This window comes from Lagopus muta, chromosome 3 (assembly GCF_023343835.1).
Source record: "Lagopus muta isolate bLagMut1 chromosome 3, bLagMut1 primary, whole genome shotgun sequence".
NCBI lineage: Eukaryota > Metazoa > Chordata > Aves > Galliformes > Phasianidae > Lagopus > Lagopus muta.
The window spans coordinates 72510030-72533062 of NC_064435.1; positions in this window are offsets into that span (position 1 = coordinate 72510030).

A 23033-nucleotide genomic window follows, 5' to 3' on the forward strand; every position below is an offset into this window, starting at 1 on the left:
CATTGATTTTGGTGGCAGCGCTGGTCAGCCAGGTTTCCATAGTTAATATCTACTTTGTCTCTTCTGGTGTATATCTGTGCTGACAGCCACTGAGCACAAGCCTGTGAAATTAGCCAGAAAGCACCTTGTCTTCTCATCCAGGCTCACTGCCTGATCTCTCTATTAGCTGTGACACCAGTCTTCAATGTTATGTTCTCCCTATGTGCTACACAAAGTCAATCTGATAATTGCTTCTGGAGAACAACAGCCTGCTTTGCTCTTTCAGCTTGCTACCTCCCTGTTTTGTCTTTGCTCATAGGCTTCAGACTTTCCTCATCCAGCAACAGAACTGCTGTCTGCAGGTCTCAGCACTCTGGCTCTCATCTAAGTGAAGTGCTGCCTTCATGTCTCTTCTTTTCCTGCTCACTGAACAGAGCAGGCAGGTTTTCAAAATGGAAAAATTTCTAACTGGGACGGCATTTGTTACCAGCACAAAGAGTGGGTCGGGGATATCTCTCCGCTTCCACTCAGGCAGGAAGGAGAAAAGAAGGCACAGAGCAAGCATTTCTTTCTCATCATATTCAGCTAAACTGAATTTTCCACAGATATGTGGTAATGAAAGACTAGTGTAACTGTCAAAACCTGAGAGAATACAGGACTTACTGGAACTGGAAGGTGGGCAGGAAAAGGAGAACTGCTCCTCATTCAGTTGAGGGATAATGCAAGCAGGAAAAAGGAGGGATAGATATAAAAGGGGCAAAAACAAATACTCTGAAGAAGAATCTTTCAGAAACAACTATGGAGGTAAAAATCCTAGGATTTGCTCTGACTATTCTGAAGATCATATATGTGAGGGGGGCAGGATTTCTGCGGTTTCAAGATGTGTAAGATCTTACAGGCAATATTAAACTTGGAAAAAAGAGAGCCCAAATGATGAGTCAGGTACTGAACACAGACCGGATTTCCAAGCTTCCAAGTTTTTTTAAAACTTTCAGTATTTTTAAAGGTTTTATGTCAGGTCTTCAATCTGCTATGGTAGAGCTCTTGTGAAAGGTAGCTGTAAACCAGTACAGAGAAAGGGACCGTATCTACATAAAGCATCAGTGTCCAGTTGCAATTTCCATGGAAAATCTTTCAGTCTAGGAGATTTTGACATGTTGGTTGCCCCGGAATAACTCATGGCTTGCACTTATAGAATAGTAAAGCAGTCATCTAGAAGGAAATTAGCAACCTTGCATACACAGATGTATCTTCTGGTTAATATCTAGCTAGTTTACTTGCTGTTAAGTAGGACAAATGTGCCTTGTCTGGAAGGTAATTTTAAAACTGAAAGGAAAGTTGTTTACTTGCAGTAGTCTGCAGAAGCACAGGAAGGCTTTCTTTTAAAAACAATAGGCAACAGCAAATGAAAACATCACCGGTAAAAAATAAACATGTGAGACTGCATGTAAAAAGTAAATAGCCAGAAAAATTTGTTTTTAGGGCATGCATAATCAAATTCCTTCATACATGTGAATTGCCTCTTCCTCACTTGAAATCAAAGCAAAACTTGAAGGCGCTGAAATTGGAGAACTAGTTTCTGTGGGCCTGATTCAAATCTACCCTATGAGAATAGACCTGTACTTATGCTTTCACTCTAGATGCTTACGCTGTTTTATTTTTACAAGCACTGCATTCCTCCTTGACACCTAGTATCAAGTAAAGAGGCTTGAGTAGGAAAATAACAGGAAAAATCCCCAAGTGTGTGGTGAGTCACTCAGAGCAATTATAACCTATATAAACAACCATCTGTGCACATCATGTGTATTTTCAGTTCCTGATTCATTGTGGGAAATCCCAGCAAACTCACTGGAGATCAGTGAGAAGGTCCACCCCACTGTTGTCAGATCCTATCCAAAGATAGGGTTTGCTGATAATAAAGGCTGGTGAGATTAGCAGTGCATAGAGATAAGGCTGTATGTCTGGATTTTTGTAACCTGTTCCATAGGGTATCACTCCACTGGATCCTCTGGTCGTTTCCCTCACATAATAGTAATGAGCTCATTTGAAATAAAGTAGCATCAAGTTGCATGACAAAACCACTTTTTTATACTTTTAAGTATATATTTTCTCAATCTGAATTGATTGGTCTCAACTAGAAAAGGACACAAAGATGTATAGTTCAGTTAGCACTTGTGCATCCTCATTAAATTCTCTTCCATTACAGTATCTCATTGACAATTAGTGTATAAACAAATCTTCGAATTGGCTTCACAGCAGGTTTGTGAGGCTGTCATGCCATTCATTTGAAACCTCAAGAATATAAGTGTGACAGAAGTAAAGCACAAGCAGGACTTGAAAAATGACTTCTTTTTTTTCTGTGGATTGTTTCACCTCATTGAAAATATACAGATGTTAAGAGAGAAGTTTCTAAGTTTAGAGAGAGAGACATGGTCTCAGTTGGGTCAAGCATAGGTGCAGGGAAAACCTAATGATATGAACATGGTTGCCAGTGCTTTGCATTGAGGAATTTACATCTGTCAGATCATCTGTGGGGGAAAAAATGCATAAAATTAATTAGGCTTTAAAGTAAACCACAGCACTGTAGTTGTCTGCTTAGTTTGCTCTGTGAATAAAAGCTGTCTTGTTGGGCTGGGTGATCCCTTAACCACTGAGGCAGACTTCTAAGGACACCCCTTGTAAAGTAATGGATGGTTTCAATGCGAAGAAGTCTTTGTAGTGTATTTTGAGCTGTTGTGGCACCTCAGAGGTCATAATGTTTTCTTATAGTTCTTCTTAAACTGCATATGCTTTTTCTTGCTGCCATTAATAAGTCATTCCATAGCAAGTAGAGGAGATGTGAAGGTATGTATTTGCTGAAGAAGCTGTATTCCACTCATTCTGTTGTGTATAGCATACTGCTCTCAGATACACAAAATTGAAAATTTGTCAATTTCCATGGAAGTTCCCTTGGCTATTTCCCATGTTCTTCAAATAGCACAGCCAGAAAGTCACCAGAATTTTCTGTAGAAGTCCAGGGCCTGAGGGAACGCACGGAGATTTCATTCATTGTGCTGCCCATGGAAGAATAATTAATTCAAATATAAATGAAAGAATCAGTTTAAATGAGAGATTTTTCATCTATGCCACAGTTTCTAAGGACATATGTGGTTTATGAGAGATGAAGTTGCAATGTAAGGTCACAGAAATCTTATAGACTGCCACATTTTTTTGCTGTATTTGTTCAGAGGACAGATTTGCAATAAAGTCAGAAGGTTTAGGGAATTTTGTGGTTGCGCTTGCAGTTCTGCCACAGCTGCTGGTGGGCAGATGCAAAATAGAGCATGGGAGGGGAATGACTTGTGATGGCTGATGCTGGTTGAGGAGAAAGGAATGTGACAGCCTGGGAAAGGCAATGGCAAGTGAGACAGCAGTGACAGCAGCTGTAATGGGAGGGGGAAAGGATGGAAGACGACTGAGATAGGAGTGTAATAATTTGTGTGTGATGATGGAAGTGAAGCAAGAACAGATGGAAGGATGCAAATGTGAAAGAGAAGGCAGCACTAGTCAGGCTCAGTTGCAAAGAGGTTGAAACCTCCACTCATGTTTAATGTAATCCTCTGTTTGACTCCTGCTTTGAGAATGGGGATATCTGGGATATGGATTATGGAATGGTTTGGGGTGTATCTTTCTATGTGGCAAATGACATCATTTCTGCAGCAGCTGGCTTCAGCACTTCAGCCCAAACAGAATGAGCTATGTGGATTGGTGAAAAGTGCTGGAACCGCTCCTCCTCCTGATCTGTCTCACACTGTCTCTCTGGATCAGCTAGCCAAAGAACTGACATCCTGAGGGGACTTAAGCATCTTGCCAAGAATACCTAGGAAGCAGAAGGGCACTGGAACCATACATCTAGAAGTCTTGCTAAAAAAAATCTGTGGTGATACACATAAAATTCATACTCTCTACAGAGCTCTTTAAAACAAAATTCACCATTTTCTATCCTGTCAGAGAAAGTACATATTGTTTTAAAAAATTCTGGAAAATGGATGCCATGGTTTATTACATTATTTATAATATATGTCCTATGAACCCTGTTGCCTTTATGCCCATCATGTTCCACAGAATATTTTTCATAGGCAGTTTACTTATATTAGGGACAGATTGTGCATGATTTCCATTCTTGTGAAGGTGTTATACTTGATTCTCTTCACAGAGAACTCACAGATCACTGAAGGTGATTTCAGTAGAGTCAAAATGGAGTTAATGTGAGAGAAGCACTCAGCACATTGTTTTCCTTTAGTGAAACTTTATAGATCTTCAATGCCAGTGACAAAAGTTACTTGAGGTATAATGCCTTAAAATGAGTGTCATTCCTGTTACCTGGAGTGGTGTAACAGAAATGCTGTGTTTGCTCTGAGCAATTAGGCAAAAAGGATGTTGCCCTATTTTGAACCTTGAGTCAAAGGACATAAATATTTTGGAAGGAGTTGTTGGCTTACAAACGTGACTCCAGCTGAGGCTTTAAACATCAAAGAGACCTGTTGATAGTGATCAGTAAGAATTTATAAAGCCATATGACTTGAAGACAGAGATGAAAAACAGATTAAAGTCCTGTGATCCTTCTTTTCCGATAGTAGGCTGTATTTTCCTGCGGATGCTCAATTGCTATTAAAGAAGATAATAGTCCCCTCACTGTTTCTTTTCATTTCTGTATAATATCAAATTATGCTCAGAGAGAGATGAGTCACTGACAATATAATTTTTTTTATCACAATATAAAACTTAGGAAAGACAGTTTATAATCTTTCAGCCATCAACAAAATTCCCCAGATATTACAGGGCTCTGGAAAAGCCCTTATTAGGACAGCAGGGTCAGGTAAAAATTCAGCACAAGTCTTCTTCAGGTAAACTTCAGCTTCATCAGAGGTTCATCTTGCTGAGAATGAGTAGGAGGAGGTCAGTGGTGTGGAGGAGTCATAACTCAGCCTTTCACTGGATGGTGTTGGCAGCAACATATGCTCTTCCTTGGAAAGGACCTTCCAGAGTGTTCATGTCTTATATTTTATATGTGCTTGCAGAAGATTTGAGAGGGATTTTTGGTTTGTTTGTTCACAGTGGAAGATCTTGATTTCTCTCCCTTTGTTTTCCCTGCTTCTCCATCTCCACACTTTTTTTTTTTTTTTTTTTTTGTCGTTGTTTCTTGTTTTGTCTAATTTTATGTTACTTCTTACTGGAAAGAAAGCAGATATAGAAAGCCGCTACATCATCATATTTTGGTATCATCCGATGTCACCTATATGAAGGGAAAAGCAGCAGAAAATTAAACTCCTCTTTACCATCACATGCACTTCTTTCTGCCTGTAATTAAACTTGGCAACAAGTGGTTCTATAACTCACTTATAGCCTTTTAGATTGATCATTCTTTCACAGTAGAGCTTGTAGTCCCTTTTCTCAGGACGAATCACATCCTTTTATCTTTTTGCTCTAAAGATGCCCAGACCTGAACCTTTACTGGGGTATGGCTTGTATCTGCAGTACAGCTATTCCAGTGGTGCCAGAGCCAACCATTTCAAATCAGGAAAATGCATTATGCTACAAAACTTATGGTGAGGCTCAATCTAATTCTTCACTGAGGAAATTTGTGTAAGCAGCTAAGCCTCTGAACATGCCCACATACCATCTGAGCTTCACAGTTAGCTTTTCAAAGTAATTTTTTTTAACTGCCTGTTATTCTTTCAGAAGTGAAGAAACTGTATAGACTGTTTCTTCACACTTCTCAAGCTCTCTATGAAATTTCAAAAATGAGCATACATGCCGAATGTCTTTTAAAAACGAAGGGTACTGCTAGGTTAAAATGCTCCCAAACTCTACCTCTAGTAATTTCGGGGGGGAAAATATGCTCCATTTTAAAACCATTCTCAAGATGATCTTTTTTCCTTGTTGTCTAAGAATTTGATTTAATCATCTCCTAGGTTCTTAATTCCAGGTTAACTTATATATAGTTGTGAAAAGAAAATATGTATATATTTGTGTATATATTTACAAGAAGGATGAAACCTTAGCCATACTGAGACAACAGTCTAACATTGCTTGTTAAGTTTGTTGACAAAAATCTTTACCCCAAATGTTGGCCTTCAAAAAGAGTTGTATAGTCTCGTTCTGATATCAGCCATGGTTACTGATGACCAGTATAAATTGCCCTCATATTCTTCATGAAGATATTTCATGATTCAGACATGAGTGAGTCTGAGGAGGAATTTTGTGTGTCCTCTGCTTTCCCACCAAGACCGAAAGCTGAGCATTGAAAGGAAGTCTAAATGGCAGTTCTGTAATGAGATCTTCTGCTTCCATTTCAAATTTTGTTTTTATCTCTAGTATTTCCCCTTTAACTTTTCCATGTTTAAAATTTGCAGAAGCTATATATTGAGCAAGGATACTGAATCAGAAAGACACTGAGCATAGCACACCCACACAAACACTGGATGGTGTTTCTGTGCAACTGTATTTTAAAAACCTTTTCAAAGAATTCTAACAACTTAATGAGACATGTCTAGTTTTAAGTTAAACCATATAGGTTGATTTTGTAGAAATGGCTGTTTCTGTGTCCCTTGTTTATTACTGAGGGCAGCATCTAACCACTATGATCAGGTGATGAACACTTTATAGTTACTGGATTGTCCTTCTCTCAGCTTGCAATAAGGCATCATTTTATGACCGTGGAAACAAAGGAAGATTCCTATGAGGGATGGTGTTATAATTTTTAAGACTAATCTCTTTTTCTGGTATCTGACAAATTCAGTATGCAGAAGGGTTGCAGCACAGGAACTGTTAGCCAGCAAAGCTTTAAAATAACCATTGATTTAAAAGAAGCCAGGAAATCCATGAAACTGCAGCACACTTTGACACCTATGAAGTCTGCTTCCTTCTGACTTTATGTTCTTGAAAATAATTCTCTTGCTTGCATTAGTTGCTGCCTTTGGCAATCATTTACTTTCCTTTATTCTTCAATAATCTTTCTGCCATTTTCACAGAAGGTATTTGCTAGTGTCTCTTTCTCCTCCACTGTTCTAACTTTGGCCATCCATTTTCATCTGGGAACTGAAAGATTAAGGAAAAGTTTTCATCTAGAAGTGTATTATAACTTTGTCCCTTTTTTTCCTCTAAATACTTTTTTTTTTTTTTTCCCCACTGGCTAGCATTTTCTTTATAATATTATACTCACTGTCTTTCAGGTAATGTCTGCAGTTTGTTTGTTGTATATACTGGCACTGTTAGGACTCTGGGTTTTATTTTGATAGGTGGGAAGCATACCTTTGGGGAATAAAATTCTCATTCAAAATACTTACCCCTTCCTTTCTCTTTTTCTCTTTTTCCTTTTTCCTCTTTTTTTTTTTTTTTTTTTTTTTTTTTTTTTTTTTTTGTCTGGAGAATTGATCTTTAACATTACATTTGAGCTCTCCCCAACCTTCTGTCCCCTATCTTGATATCTGCACAGTTCTGAAACTGCATTCTGGCTGTTACTCAAGTTATTCCCTGTGAGTTCCTTCCTATCTCTCTGGCTTTTGTTTTATACAAGGAAACCTTCTGGTGCTGTGTGTACAAACACCTCTTTTCTTCTGCAGTCATTGCGTTCCCATTTCTTTAGCTGAGATCTCCTGTAGTACATGTCCACTAATGAGTTTCACCTCTCTTTCAACCAATGCTTTCATTATTTTCTTACATTGCTCTTCCCTTGAATATGGTTTGTAGAATAAAATCCCATTGTGCTTTTATTTTCAGGCTGCATTCTGCCCAGTTTTTTTTTTTTTTTACCCCCTCTTTAGCAATGCATGAGTGAGTAGAACACTTCTAAAGAATATTGCTGTTAGCATTATAACACTAGGATCAGATCTCATAGTTATAACTCTGAAACTGGGATTATGCTGGGTTCCAAACTCTTTTGTTTAAAGGAAACAATTCTCTTTTTGCTTTTCTGTGAATAGCAAAAACCATCTAGCCACGGTAATTTAGATGCCATCTATAGCATATTCTTGTTGGTTCCCATATTTTCATCTTCGTTTTCTCTGTTTACATAGGAGTGCAATGTAAATAGTGGTTCTTTTTATTTCTGGGTTGAAAAATAGGAAAAAGAGAACATAACTATGTGTCTCAGAGTTAAAATAAAATCCTCCCCAGTTACTGCTATCCCCAGTAGGGAATTATTTCCAAGTCCCATATTTTCAGCCCTTTGTTAACCTCTTCATTTGACTTTATATTTTTCCATCTGGATATTAATTTTCCCTCCTATTTCCCAGTTCTTAACTTGAACAGATGGCTTTTGCTCCTTTGCTGTTTGTCCCCTTCCACTTCAGTCACTTCTCCACATAAAACTGATATATTTCAAGCTAGGATACTTTATCTTCCTGTCTCATCTATCTCTATCCTTACCATGATGGGGCCTGTTTAATGCTCCTTTTAAGAGGGCACCAGGTAGCCTAAGTCTAGCTAAGGAACCTATATCATGAGGGTCTGTGGGGAGAAGCTGCAACATTTTTTCCTTCATCGGTGCAGTACTATGAAGAGAGGTTGCGTTGTGCGTTGACTGAATTTTAAATTTGTCCAAAAATTAAGCATATCATCTTAAGATCTAATTGAGGACTCACATAGAAGGCAATGGCTGGTAGAACACCATTTGGCACGGGTTATACCACTGGCAGTTTGGGCTGGCTGTCCTGGCTCCATCCCCATCTACCTCCTTGTGGACCCCTAGCCCCCTCACAGGCAGGGCAGCGTATGAAGCAGGAAAGGTCTTGGTTCTGTGCAGCTACTGCTCTTCAACAACTAAGACATCAGTGTGCTATCGTCTCTGCCACTAATTTCATCAACAATCCCAAACACAATGTCATACAAGCCTCTGCGAAGAAAATTAACACTATCCCAGTCAAAACCATGACGTGGGCTGAAAATGTATGCCTTCAGAGATATAGCAATTAAGTGAGTGCTCAGATTTCATTGGGATGAAGATAGTGCAAAGAATTCTAGTGTTATTCTTGAAGAAAACAATCCTTTCTTATCCAATTTCTGCTTGTTTCCTTCTCCTTATGTAGTAGGTACATCTTATACCTTATAAAAATGCCCCAAAATACTTTAATGCATTTTGATTTCTTTTGGGAAGTGTGTCTGCATGCTTCAGTGATTCTTGAAAGTTAAGGGTCTTGCTTAATTTAAGACTTACTTCAACCTGTTAAGTGATACTGAAAGGCATCCATTTGTCCATTATAATGAAAATGTCGCTACAGAAATCAGCAAATGCTAACACCTTTAAATCCCCCTGTATTAAAACTACATGAATGTTTACGTTTATTTCTAGCATTTTCAGTATCTTCTGGGCAATAATGTGATTGCTGACAAGTTATTAACCTGTCAGGGTAAATTAGTACGTATCTTAGATGAGAACTTGACTTTTCAAAGTGCCTTTGCAATTTCTTGGAGTTTTGATTTCTAAAATGTAAGATGAAATTGTGATCATGTATTATCACTGATGGTGCTTGGATCACAGTTGGTTGGAAGGATGGATAGAGGAGGGATCATGTAGTCATGCTTAAATTTCCTTGCAGTTGGCTGTCTGTTTAATTGCTATCTTCCTCTGGTCAACATTTAAATGCAAAGAAAAAAACATTACTTCTCTGTAAAGACACTCAGAAATAGTGAGGAAAGTGTTCCATTAGCATGTGAAGGAACTCTTAATAATTCTGTATTATAATTTTTAGGATCTTTAAGTTTTTCAGCAAGAAGAGTTTTTAATCACAAAAGCGAGCAAGTGATCTACATGTAGCTGAAAAGAGAATATTTTCAGTATCTTTGCGTCCAACCACTAACCTCTGTTCAGCTCTTTTCTTGGATCTCTTCATCCCAAGCATGTGACCTTTGTAGCTGAACATGAATGTGCAGCTACTTTCCCTTTGAACAGCTAATTTGACTTCAGGCTACAGTGCTCAAAAGCCAGGAGCTGCTGAGAACATTTGCAACTAAAATGGAAACAGCCTGTCCATCAACTCCTTGTTGGAGGGAACTCTCATTTCAAATTCAAAGGTCCTGTGTACACACAAACATTCCCCAGCTGAACAAGTGGAAAATTTATGAACAGATACAGCTTTGTGCAAGTTTGCTCACCATTCTTAGCTGTGTTTGGTCAAGCTTGAGTAAGGGACCTTGACTTTGGGGCTAGCATTGATCATATTTGCACCACAATAAGTTGTCTGGATACTCAGTAGAAAAAAAAAGTCAGTGCTTGCTGGCCTTACTAAGCATACATCAGTGTGTTTCGTACTCAATTGCTTTTACACTGCAATAGTTTGTTTGGATTTATTTAAATAGCAGTATTTTTTTTCTGGATTTTAAGATGAATTACTTTTTCCTGTGATATGACAGAGTTAAGTTGGGGATCCATCCTCTCTTAATAGTAATATTGATGTGACTTTCTAGTGTTTAATATTAAATTGTATGGACATAAATACAGTGTTCCAGTACAATGTAAACAATCAAGGCCTTCACTTATGAAGAACTGTGAGAAAGTCTGGAGATTTTCAAGGGAAAATGCATAAAAACAGCTCTGGAATCTTCCAGCATATCTAAACTTGTAGGTAATTAAATTCAGAAACTGCTGGAATCCTTTAGAAGTTGGGTAGTTGGGAAAATATAATTTTTTCTCTTGTAACGCATTGATTATTATGGTATTTCAGCTACATGTGAAGAAATCAGCCCCTATGTAAATCAGCCAAGATGCTCCAGGGCTTCTTTAGAAAGAAATCTTCAGTCTTGTTGATACATGGTATAGCTGAGAGAGACTACTGTAAGCCGTAAACTTCTCATTTGGCATTGCAGATGAGAAGTCAGGTATCTGAATTTATCTGTACTGGTAGATGACAAGGTAAGCTCAGTTGCTAAATAGGTAATGCTCATGAGAGGTAGAGCCCATTCTTCCCATTTCAGCTCAAGAGGCAAGGTGACATGAAGAGCCAAATTTTACACAGTGCCATGAGACACAAGTTCTACCTTCCCCAGAATTTGGTACTGCAGATAAACCAGCATCTAAATATATCTGGAAAGAAAGATGCATATCTGCTCTGGGTTATCATCATCAGGTTTTCCTGAGCCCAGGCAATTTTGGTCTGCTATAATTCTTGAAGGAGAGTAAAGTCTACTGAATCAAACCTTCGTTTTTCTTTTTTTTTTTTTTTTTTTAACTCAGGTAAAGTTCATTCTAATGTTAACTCAGCCTATCCTGATTTTTGCCTTTTTTTCCAGTTCTCTTTTTAATAGTGCATAATAATTATTCTGTTCCTTGAAAATAAATTTGAGTGAAGTAGAAAATGTTCATACTCTATTTTTAACTTTCCAATTTTATAATGTGTAGACTTGACTTCAGAGAATTAGTACTTTAAATTGTACAGAAAAAAAATCTTCTTGAACTCTAGACTCACTGACTCAATATTGACAAAATATTTCACTAAGACAGAAAAGATGAACTTTTTTAGATGAAGCGAACAGGTCATCAGAAAAATCTTTATTTACTTCAGAAGAACATCAGTGAGCCCGCTACTGTAGAGCATGAAAAATATCGTTACATTCTGCGAAAGTCATAATCATTATGTATGGTAGCAGACAACGAGCAGAGTGTGGGGAAAGCGAGGTAGATGAAAGGTGTGATCAGGAGTAAACACCATATGGAACTAGTGTCCTGTACAAAACTTATTGCTCTTCTTTTTGCTTTGTCTTATTCTGTGGGAATTCTGGTTTTAAGACAAGCTGTTATGCAAGGCAGTATTAGAAGACTTTCATTATTCTACTAGAGCTTTGGGTTTGGGTTATTTCTCACAGTATTTCTACCAGAGAGGAATGAGGAACATTGTGCCAAAAGCACAGAGAAGAAGAGAACAACTTGTATTTAGCCTTCTTTTCCAATTTTCCTGTATACTAACTTTGGACAGGAGTTTCCTGTGATGAAACGCTTTATATGTTTTAGCTATCAATGATAAAGAGAAATGTATTATACAATCAATAGCACTTTTCAGTGTAAATCATTATGTATAAGTGAAGCTCTTCTGAATTATGAAAATGTGCTAGGATATTTTTTTCTTCTGAAGATAGAAGACACTGTTGCAGGTATCCTGGCTGTTGAGATTCCTCATGTTTTATTGATTTGTCCTTCAGAACCAGGGTGGACACTGGCAGAAAATACTGATTGAACTTATGCATTGATTTCCTGTGTCAGGGGACAATATGGACCATGGGGTGCTGGCAGGGTTGGGATGGTGTGTACCCAACAGGGTGAAACAGCTGTGCCCTTCCTGGCTGGGTGCATTCCCATCACCCTCCAACAACAGGAATAGAACAAAACCATAGCTGAGAACCCCAGGGAGCTGTTGGCTGGTGATGACCTGGAGAGGCTGTGATGGTAAGGCCATTTCTGGGTGCTCTGGGCAGCCAGGCTGTGGGTCAGGGGTCCCAATTAGTGGCACACCTGGCCAGGCACAGGCATGGTTATAACACAGCTGCATCGTAGCTCAGATAGAGGTCAAGGGCAACTGTCACAGATAACAGCAGCTCCTAAGTGAGGGAGGAGCTGCCCCTTCTGAGGCTTCTTCTAATTTTCTTCACAACAGTTTTCAAATCCAGCAGCTGTATTTTCTCTAAGCTGGACCTGAGCCCAAGCAGTCAAATCCCCAGGAACAGGAGGATGAACATTTAGCCTTGACTGCCTGTTTGCATGATGCTGTAAAAACGGAGGTCAAATCAAACAAAATACTGGTAGCAAGTCGGACCAAAGTTGCCAACAGCTCAATTTTCTGTGGCCAGTAAAAGATGTCTGTTGTCAAGAATACAAGGACAGTACATTCATGTAGCAGTAGTTCTCCAGGGATTTGTCCAATCTTCCCTTGATCTCCTAGACAACTCTAGAGCTCATTCATTTATTCAACTTTATCACAAATCTGGATTTTTTTTTTATGTCTTTGCCTTGGTCCTAGAGCTGTGTATATCAGAATATCTCAACTCTCTTGCTACACGCCAAAGGCTCTGTTTTGGCTGATGCCACTCTCTGAAGATACCTCTTACACAGCCCCTATGCATTATCAAGCTCCAAGTTGGCTGACAAAGATAGGGAGATGTGAACTTCACTCCCTGAATATCTTGAAAAAGTTGCAAACTAGATGGGTTTTCTGGACAGAATGTAAGTCTTGAAGGATTTCTCTTGCATGAACTTGACTACTGCTCTCTTCAAAATAGGTAAAATTTCTCTTGTAATGAATTCCACCAGCAAACAACACGTAAGTAATGTACTACCTCCTGTTTTGAAGCCTGCTCCTGCAAGGCTTTACATTGGCAATTTATTCTTACAGTAAAAGGAGTCAATGGTTGATCTCTGTGCCTTCTCCATTTTGCCTGTTGCTTTACGGACCTTTACCTTAATTTCCCAGGATTTCTCCCCTAAGTCAGATGAAAGAGTGCTACTTCACATGATCATTATCTCTACTGAATCTTGTCCACACTTGTAATTATCCCTTTCATGAATTTATTCAGTTCTTTCACGGCTTTTTTAAAAAGGGGATCCAGAATGACACATCTTAATTTTTAAGGGAACCCTAATTCCTTATGGCATAACAATATTCTCTATTTTGTCCTCATTTTCATTACTAATGATGATATGACTTCATATATTTCATTTCTGTGGTCTTTCTCCTGAGTGCTACTGGTCAGCTCAGAGCTCCTCATTTTGTATATAAAGTTAACTTCTTCCCCTTGTGCATTGCTTTACATAAATCTATACAGAATTCCATCTGCTTTTTCACGATCCCATCTGCGAAGCACCTCTACAGCTTTTCACTACCATTCTCTATGATTCCTACTAAGTATCAGTTCATACTGTCACCAGAAGCTCTCAATTCACTGCTTATGCCCTTTCCATTGATCATTACTTTATTGATTAGCACATGCTCCCAGTACAGATTTTTCTAAATTTCAATGATTTTGATCTGTTCTATTTTCACACTACTTTCTCTTTCCTGGCTTTTAAACAAATAGTTGTCGTGAAATGTCACGACTAATTAGTTTCTTGAAAAGGTACTATACAAGGACTTTCTTAACAACAAAGGCAACAAAGAAACCACCATATACAAACAAATAAATCAACCAAACAACAACAAAATCCTTTGGAAAGCCAGGTAGTTGATATCAGCTGGATATACTTGCTGACTATGCAGAACTTGTGCACGTTTGCTAGACAGGCCATGTAAGAAGTCCTGTTGCTTATTCCCCAAGTATATCTTTATCCACATACCCACTAATTCTGTTCTTTATTACAGTTTCTATTAGCTTGCCTGACACAGACATGGACCTTCTGAAACCTGTTTAAAAATCTAACATCCTGTTTGCTGCCTTTCAGTCAGTCCTCAATGCAAGGTCTAATAAACAAGAGATTACAAACAACATATTTTTCTGCTTTTTGCTTCAGTTTCTTTATAATTTTGGAGTGAATATCATTTAATTCTGCTTATTTTGTTGCTTTTTTTTCCCCTATGGTATCTTCAGTGGTTTGTTATTTTAGATGTATCCTCTGAGTTGCTAACAATGAAAACTCGAGTGTGGGAATCTCCCAGTTTTGTTCCACATTGGCCCCTCCTTTGATTCTGTTAGAGACTTCTACCAAAATTAATCTCTGTCTAGAAAAAGACAGCAACAACAAAAACTTTCTAATGAGATCAAGGAAAAAGTCTTTGAAATGTTCCCCCAGGCTTGACACTGAACCATACGGTGGTAAACTTGTTGCAATGTAAGGTCTGCTCACTAGTTTAAATTCTGTTTAACGTTTTGTGCTTTCTGTTCAAAACATAAAGTTTGAGTTCATACTTTATCTGATTATATAAAATGAGAACTGAATGTTTTTTTCTTGGTGCAGCTGTGCTGGAAAACAATGAATTTTGGTTACAACAAGTTTGTTGTGCCTGATGCCTAATTACATCATAGGAAGAAAGTATGATATTTTATAGTTTTATCTATTATGATTGTTCACACAAATGTACAGGTTTGGATGTTGTAGAACTGCTGTTCAGAAAGGTGGAATTCAGCCTCTAAAAATGATGCCTAAAACATGAACAACTGGTTGGGAAAAAATAATAGTAAAAATGACTTTTTCCTTACTGTATTTTGTACTTGGTCTTTGGAACTTCATAGAAATTATTCTACTCCACATGCTTTCTAGAACTTCTTCAAATCCTTTTCATAAATTCTATAATAGTTCCACATCAGAACAGAAATGAACCTTGCTTGTACTGCAGTGTCCTGCTGATCTGCCATGCTGCTCTTCTTGGGCTTTTGTGATGCACTAGTGACAGGCATCTTGAGTGGCAGACCCACAATTCCAGATATTCCCTACCTTTTACTCTCTCTCAAACACTGAAATTTTCTCACTGTTTCTAACCTTCATTAAGCTCTTGAATCATCCTTGAGATTGCCAAATGATTGGTTGCATTCAGTCTTAATTATGCAAATATATGATTGCATGAAAATAGGATATGACTATCTGACACATGGAGGACTCTCCTGAAGAAGGCTGTCTTTGAGTTTTGAACAAGTAATTGACAACCTGAGTGAATCTGAAATCCATCCTCTTCCATTAGTAATTCCTTGAATTCACAAAATAATATTTTCTAAAAATTATTTGCATTGCATATAAAGCTGTATTTGTAAAATAAAACTGGATAGGAAGTTAGAAAATTCAGTAATCACGTCTTTATTCAATTAAATTCAATGCATTATGAAGTAATCTTCAGTTAATAACAATGTAATGTTTTCCCCCTCTGATTTCTGTGCAGTGTACAAGGTTGTGAGAAAATGACCACTTTTTTGCCACCTTTATCACTAGCCTTCAGTGTTCCATACACTTTGTTTGCTGTGCATTCAGAGCCAAGCTTGTTCTGAGTAAATAATTATTTCTGTGTGGGCTCCACTGCTGATAATAACATTTCTATGTACTTGACAAACATTACCAAATTTACTGTCCCACGGCCTTTGGGAGATTGAGATATGTTGCTGACGTTCCACAGGTAGAGGACTAAAACCACAGAATGCTTCAGGTTATATGTGTGTGTACACATATATATCCAGGTAATGTGAATGACTGCTTTGAATGTAGATATAATTTTCCAGAAGCTCCCTATTGGATGCAGAGGCATTTCTCTGGTGGCCTGAGGAAACTGCCATGCTTCCTTACTACCATGCAGTGTGGGCTGTAGGAACGATGATGTAGAGAAAGGCTGTGCACATGTTTGCTCAACAACTTCTACATCCCCATCAGCATCAAGGCTTGGGTCCACAAAAATGGGTGAGCACAAATTGCACTATTAGTGCAAATACTTACATTGCCTTCTGGCATGGCACTGGTCTCAATACCGAAGGTTTGTTCAGGACTTTGCTCCATGTGGGCCAAAGGATAGGGCTCATTACTGTTTGTCTGCATGATGAATGTGGGGTTGGAGAGAGAGAAAACACCAACAAAAGGAAGGGTGGGGAAAAAAAAAAAAAAGCAGATGCATAGATGGCCAGGTACAACAAGGTGCCTGAAGCAGTCTCATAACAGAAGAAAACTTCTACAGAAGGTTTACTGGCTGGAAGTCTTGGACATGTGATCAGGAAGATGATCTCTAGCTGTTTGACTTTTCTGACATTGAAGGAAGCAGGATTTTGCATGTTCTTGTGCCTCATCTGGCCAGCATCAAAGACACCTGACCCCTACCCCCACATCTTCCTTTTGAAGGTGAATTCTTTATACTCTTGGTTTTGTTTTCTCTGGTTAGACACAGTCTCTTGGATTTGGAAGCTTAACACGTTTAGCCACGCTCCTGCTGAACTCTAATATTCACAGGGCACTCAGCATACCTACAAGGAGATTTTTATGTTGTCAAATGACATACAGAATAGTTTTTGGATGTAGTTGCTCTAACAGTGCTTTTCTAGATTACTTTTATTTATTTTTTATTTATTTTTTCCAAAATTCTCTCATATGGAGTCATCCTTACCAGGTAAGTCGGGATCCCCTACATCACTGATCTATCCCTACTTACGATGGGAAGCAGGATGTTTTGTTGTTTTGAACAGTCACCAGAAAGGTGAGAGCTGCACAATTTGTAGCTACTGAGTTATACTTCTCAATTCCAACTTGGTAGATGACTCTGCTCTGGTGATGCCCAGCTCTGCCTCATTTCTCCCAGCTCCCAAGACCTTTTGGCCCCTCCCTGTTTGCTCTGTTGATGTCATTCAGGAAGATGAGGAGTGCATTCATGCTGATGTTTTAGTTTGGATCAGGAAAGCACTTATCAAGTGACTGTCCCATGAATCTCCTCTTACCATGATTTGTTTGCAGGGCAGATCTGTTTTTTACATACAGGCTAGATTCCTTGTGGAGGAAATTTAACTGTAACATGCTCAAACAGCCTACTGCACTCAGTGTGCATCCAGTCAACAAGAGCAGTCAAGAGACAATCTGGAATATTTCCTTCCCCTCCAGTAGTCCTTCCTTCTCTGTTGTGCCATGCTCCTTGTGAACTCCTTGTCCTGTCCTCCCTGTCTTTGCAGTTCCTGTCTTCTTAGTCTTCTTATATTATTAGATCCATGCCGTCCCTCAAAATGAGGAAGAAAGCTTTTGATATCATGTTTATATTAATTAAGCAATGTAATCCATTGATTCAGTATTATTACATCACTGGAGTTTGTATCCTGTGGAATTAATACTATGCACAGATTAGGACTATGGTCTAGACTGTTGTTAGTTGCACATCTAGATTAAATAAATAAGACAAAATAAGATCTGACGTGTTCTCAGTCAAAAAAGGCTTTTCTAGCAACAAAGCTTGGAAATAAATTAACATATATGAGTTGTTCTGACTTTGGTAAGTGGGATGTGTAATTTCTCATATAAGAATTTTTTAAATTGTGCAGAAAGACTTCAGAGGTACAGCTGGTTGGTCAGTTTGTGGCAGGAGATACCCGATGTTTATACTTACACAGTTAATTAGAAAAAAAAATAGAAAACCCACCCTTCTTTACGTTCTAATGTACTTGGATTCCTTACCTTTCCCTTCCACCATCAATTTGCCTTCTTGTTCCCATGAGGACTCACTATATAATTTCCCATTCCTTTCTCTCCTGATAGAATCAGTTTCTGCAATGCAGCCTTCCGTTCTGCTGTCCTTGGGCACCTCTCATGTTCAGTTTGATTATGGGTTTCTTTTAGAGTTTAATTTGGAACATAACGTGTGTGTTGTCCTTGAAGCTTTGTCAAGCAGGTAACCCTGCTTCTCATTCCCTGATGATTAGACCATTTTACCTTTCAAAAACACACCAACAATGGCAGGCCTAGGAATCTCTTGCATAGCAGACAAATACTGCAGTATGTACAGTACTAAGTTCTGTAAGACAAACATATTTGGTCCTTAGGACCCCATATAAGGATCCTGTTAAAGGTATATGTACCCTATAAAATTGGTACACAAAATAATTTACTTTTTTAGTGACAGCTACTTCTTAGCAGGAAACATCTGCAGTTTATTTACTGACATAGTTTCAAAATGATAGTTGTTATCTTCCTGAAAATATCACTGTGGTCACATCAGATTGAGAAATTCAGCTTCTTTCACTAAAAATGTACTTTTCCATATTTATTTCTTGAGATTTTTCTGTTTAAGAGAAGAGATATCATGCTAAAGATTTAAAAGGAACAAAAGAGAGAAAGTGAGATTATTGTAATCTTGTTTTGGGGCTGTTGTGTTCTTTGAATTTTCAGGGTATGATCTATCCATAAAATGAGTCAGAATGTGTTTTATACTCTCAGGAGACCACATGGAAACTTTTATCTCTATGGTTAAGGGACCAAGTTCCTTAATCTGATGAAATCTATTGAGGGGAATTTAAAACATGTGGAGATGCTTGTTCTAAACTATGGCATGTTAGTAAAGATTAGCAAACATTTTATAAATTCTTAGAAATATTTACTTACATCATCAACAATAATCTGTAATACAATGTTTAAACAGGTATATTTTTTCGCTTTTTCAGTCTAGAAGTTCTATAATCAGTTATTTGATTTTTCTTAAAATACAGCCGCATCCTCCTTGTTCTTTACAATTTGAATCTGAAGCAGCACAGTATATTGATCTCTTCTGTGGGCAGAATTAATTCCAGTCCAGCTTTAGGGAATTCAATATGGATTTGAAAAAGATGTCCAGCTGCCCATACCATTTGGCAGAAGCTGTCTAAACTGTGAAAGCGGGGGCTAAAAGCAGACATTTTGAGATGTTTCAACCTCTCCTTGACTCGACATCTCCATCCATTATGAATCCCTCGGGCCAGATCCTCACTGAGATAAATTGGCAAAGTTTCCCTGGGTTCATTGCTCCTGTGCTGACATACATCAGCTGGGCCTGACGCTATTTTCTTGTTAAGTGAACAAAAGTAACAGGAGCATGCCTGCAGGACTCAGAATTGAAATGCATTTTCTGTAAGTACTGCTTGGCTTTGGCAATGAAAGCCCCTGGTACCCTGTGTAGGCACAGTCACAGGGGAGAGGGAATTATGGTAATGTGTCTGCAGCTGTTAGCTATTCTCCATTTGAAGAAGAAGGAACTAACTGTGCTGATTGAAGCGGAGGAATGAGGAGCCATGCTGCTTGATCCTGGGCCTGCTGTGTCACAGCATCAGTGCCTATACGGTTCTGAAATTTTCTTCTTCCTACTGATGACCTGGCTCTCTCATGACCAGATCCAAATATTTCACAGGAAAGTCCACTGCAGGAGCTGTGGAAAGGCTTATGCAAGAGAGAATCATCTGATCATTAATACTGAAAAAGACCACTAACACCATGTAGTCCAAGCAGTGAACCATCAACACCATGCTCCCTACCCCATGTTCTTCAGTACCGTATCTACAAATTTCTCGAACCTAACCAGGTACGGTGACTCCACCACTGCCCTGGGCAGCTTGTGACAATACCTCACCCTCTTTCTGATAAGCTTTTTCCTAATATCCAACTTGAACTTTCCCCAGCACAACTTAAGGCCTTTCCCTCTCATCCTATCTCTGATAGGACCAAACCACCCCACACCACAACCTCCTTTCAGGGAATTGTAGAGAGTGATAAGGTCTCCCCTGAGCCCTCTCTTCTCCAGACTAAACAATCTCAGCTCCTTCAGCCGTTCCTTATAAGATGTGTGCTCCAGATCGTTAACCAGCGTTGTTGCCTTTCTCTGTACATGCTCCAAAACGGTGCCTTCCAAGGTATCATACCTTACTGTAGTTGCACTGTGCCTCTCTCTTTTCTTCTCTAAAACCCGCAGAAGCAGGAATCACTGACCAGGAATAGTAATATAGATGTAGATTAAAGAATTTAGTGTATATGACTCAGAGACAAGACCCTCTGGAAGGGACATTTTTGATATCTGGGATGTGCTCTCTTGTATGAGGTGGGAAATAAGCAAGCAAAGCACAAGGTGATTTCATAATGGATCTCAGATTTTTGGTTCTTCTAATTCAGTGTGAAATTAGTTTGTTGGTGCCTAATCCATATTAAACTCTAACAAATTCCCAGGCATGGCTCTAATACCACCAAGAATGGCTGTTGGCTGTATTGAATTTATCTGCATAAGCTAGAAATGCTACTGCTTCTGAGCAGAGCCTTAAAAAAGATCCCCTTCATTTTTCTGTATCCTGAGCATGCTACTTGTAGAGAGGAATATGCAGCCCATGTAATGCTAGAGCTCAGACACACCTTTCAACTAGGAAATCTTATTGTTTCTGAGCCTGCAAAACCAAGAGAAGTGTGGAAACAAGTGGTATTAGTTTGCAAATATATCGTTGCATTTAGCTCAGGTAATGATTGTGTACTTGATGTATGCATAAGATCCTGCTTAGCACTGATAGTGAATAAAAGGTCTCTCAGAAGACAAAAAGGAATGTTTCACAAGTGGCACAAGGGCCTGTTAACTGGGAGTTTAGAAGATTTTAATTGCTGAGGAAAAAAGCAGCAGCGTTTAGAAATGCTGCCTGATTTTACTGGCTGATTGCTCCAAAAACGACCAGCATGATACTCTTTTTATGTGCTGACTGGCCATTTTGAACTTGCCTCTGCTGACTGCTTTGGGCTCGGTTTCAAATCTCTCTTAATCCTGCAATGAACCTTTAATAAAGCTGGATTGACTTTAAATCAGTACTTAGAAACATTAATTAAAATAAAGCAGGAGGGACCAAAAGATCAAATGATGCATTGTGGTGGTGGTGGTGGTGTTTAAATCAAAGCTCTCTTCTCCACCCCTCTCCAGAAGAAAGCAAGCCTTTGAAGGATGCAGCTGTATGACTTTCAACATGGTTTTTAGGCTGGCCTTAGGTTTTAATTACTTTTGCTGTTTTTGGTTGGCATTTTCTCTATTTTGGAAGGGCTGTTTGAGACGCTTCTTTTTGCCCCTCCCTTCAGGATAAACCAGGCCAGATTGCCATGAATAGTGTGGGCGGGCACGACTAGCCTGTTCAGCCCTGCTGCTGTGCAACAGGGAGCAGCGTCTCCTGTAAAGGCTGGAAATGGCTCTAGAAAGTTCTCTGTTTCCCGAGCCAAATTATAATAGCTAGCATATCCACTGCTACAGCTCTGGCATTTTTATTTTTAATTTTTATTTTACTTTCCATGTGACCCTCCAGCAGTTTCTTTGTAGCCTTTCCCAGTACCAGCCAGCAGTGTGCTCCTGCAGACAATGCAGCCTGTACAGCACAGCGCTGCACTCCCCGTTGTTCTGCTCCGCTGTGCCTCAGGCCGGCAGGGATTCTCAGTGGTGGCAGAAGGAAGAGCGACTTGAAGAGAAATGTTAGCCTCTCTGAGGACTGATATTAATTACGTGATACGGTTACACTTCAGGAGTAGTTCAGGGACACCTGATCCTTACTGCCAAGCCTGCTGTTTCATAAGTGAATGATCTCATCAGTTGTTCTTAAAGCAGTTGATCTTTATTAAGTATACTAGGTTTTTTTTGTGCAATTAAGAATGTGAGGAGTCTATCAGCTGTGGGAAAGAGAAACCTAATAATCAGTAGCTAAAGCAATGCCTTAAGTGACTTTCATCTGCTGGATCTGCAGATTTGAAAATGTTTGGTAGTATTACTGAAAGTGGAAGAAGAGGGGCTGAAAATTTCTTCCAAACTCAGACAGATAGGAAGGCACAGATCTGTCTTCCAGGACTGTCTTCCAGTAAAACTGATATAAAATGTGTGGTGTCAGGCACAGCTAAGGCAGTTCTCTGAGGTGGAGAATGAAAAATGTTTAACTTACGGTTGCTGTATTTGGGTTGTTTCTGAGTCACGTAGCGTGAAGCCCTGCAGAGCTTCACTTACCATCTACATCCCTTCTCCCCAGGGACTGGTGGCCCAGCTTTCAAGAGACATACAGGGGCAAAATCTCATAGTCTGCACTGAGTTTTGAGGGTTACAGCTATGTCAGTTAACGCTGGAGCCTAGAAGATATTATGTAGAAATTAGTGCTGTAGTAACCTAGACATAGACATGGCTTGTGTTGGACCAATTGTAAAGTAGCATAGCTTTTAGCCTTACTGTCCTAAGAAACAGCTAAGGACAAACTGCCTAGTCTGGAAAAGAGGAAGCTTGGGGGAGACTTTACAGCTTTCTACAATTGCCTGAAAGAAGGCTGTAGCTAGTTGGGGGTCAGCCCCTTTTCCCAGATAACAGCAATAGAACTAGAGGAAATGGACTTAAGCTGTGGTGGCAGCCTTCAGGTTGGATATTATGAAAAATTTCTTCTCAGAAAGAGGAGTGAGGCATTGTAACAGGCTGTCCAGGGAGGTGGTGGAGTCAGGGTCCCTGGAGGAGTTTGAGAAATGTATAGATGTGATACTGAGGGACATAGGAGAGTGGGCCCAGTGGGAATGGATTGGTGGTTGGACTAACTGTTCTTAGTGGTCTTTTTCAACCTTGATTCTATGATTCCATGAAATGGATCAGTCTGGGATGATCGTATTGCACAGGGAAGAAACTGTAGGAAGA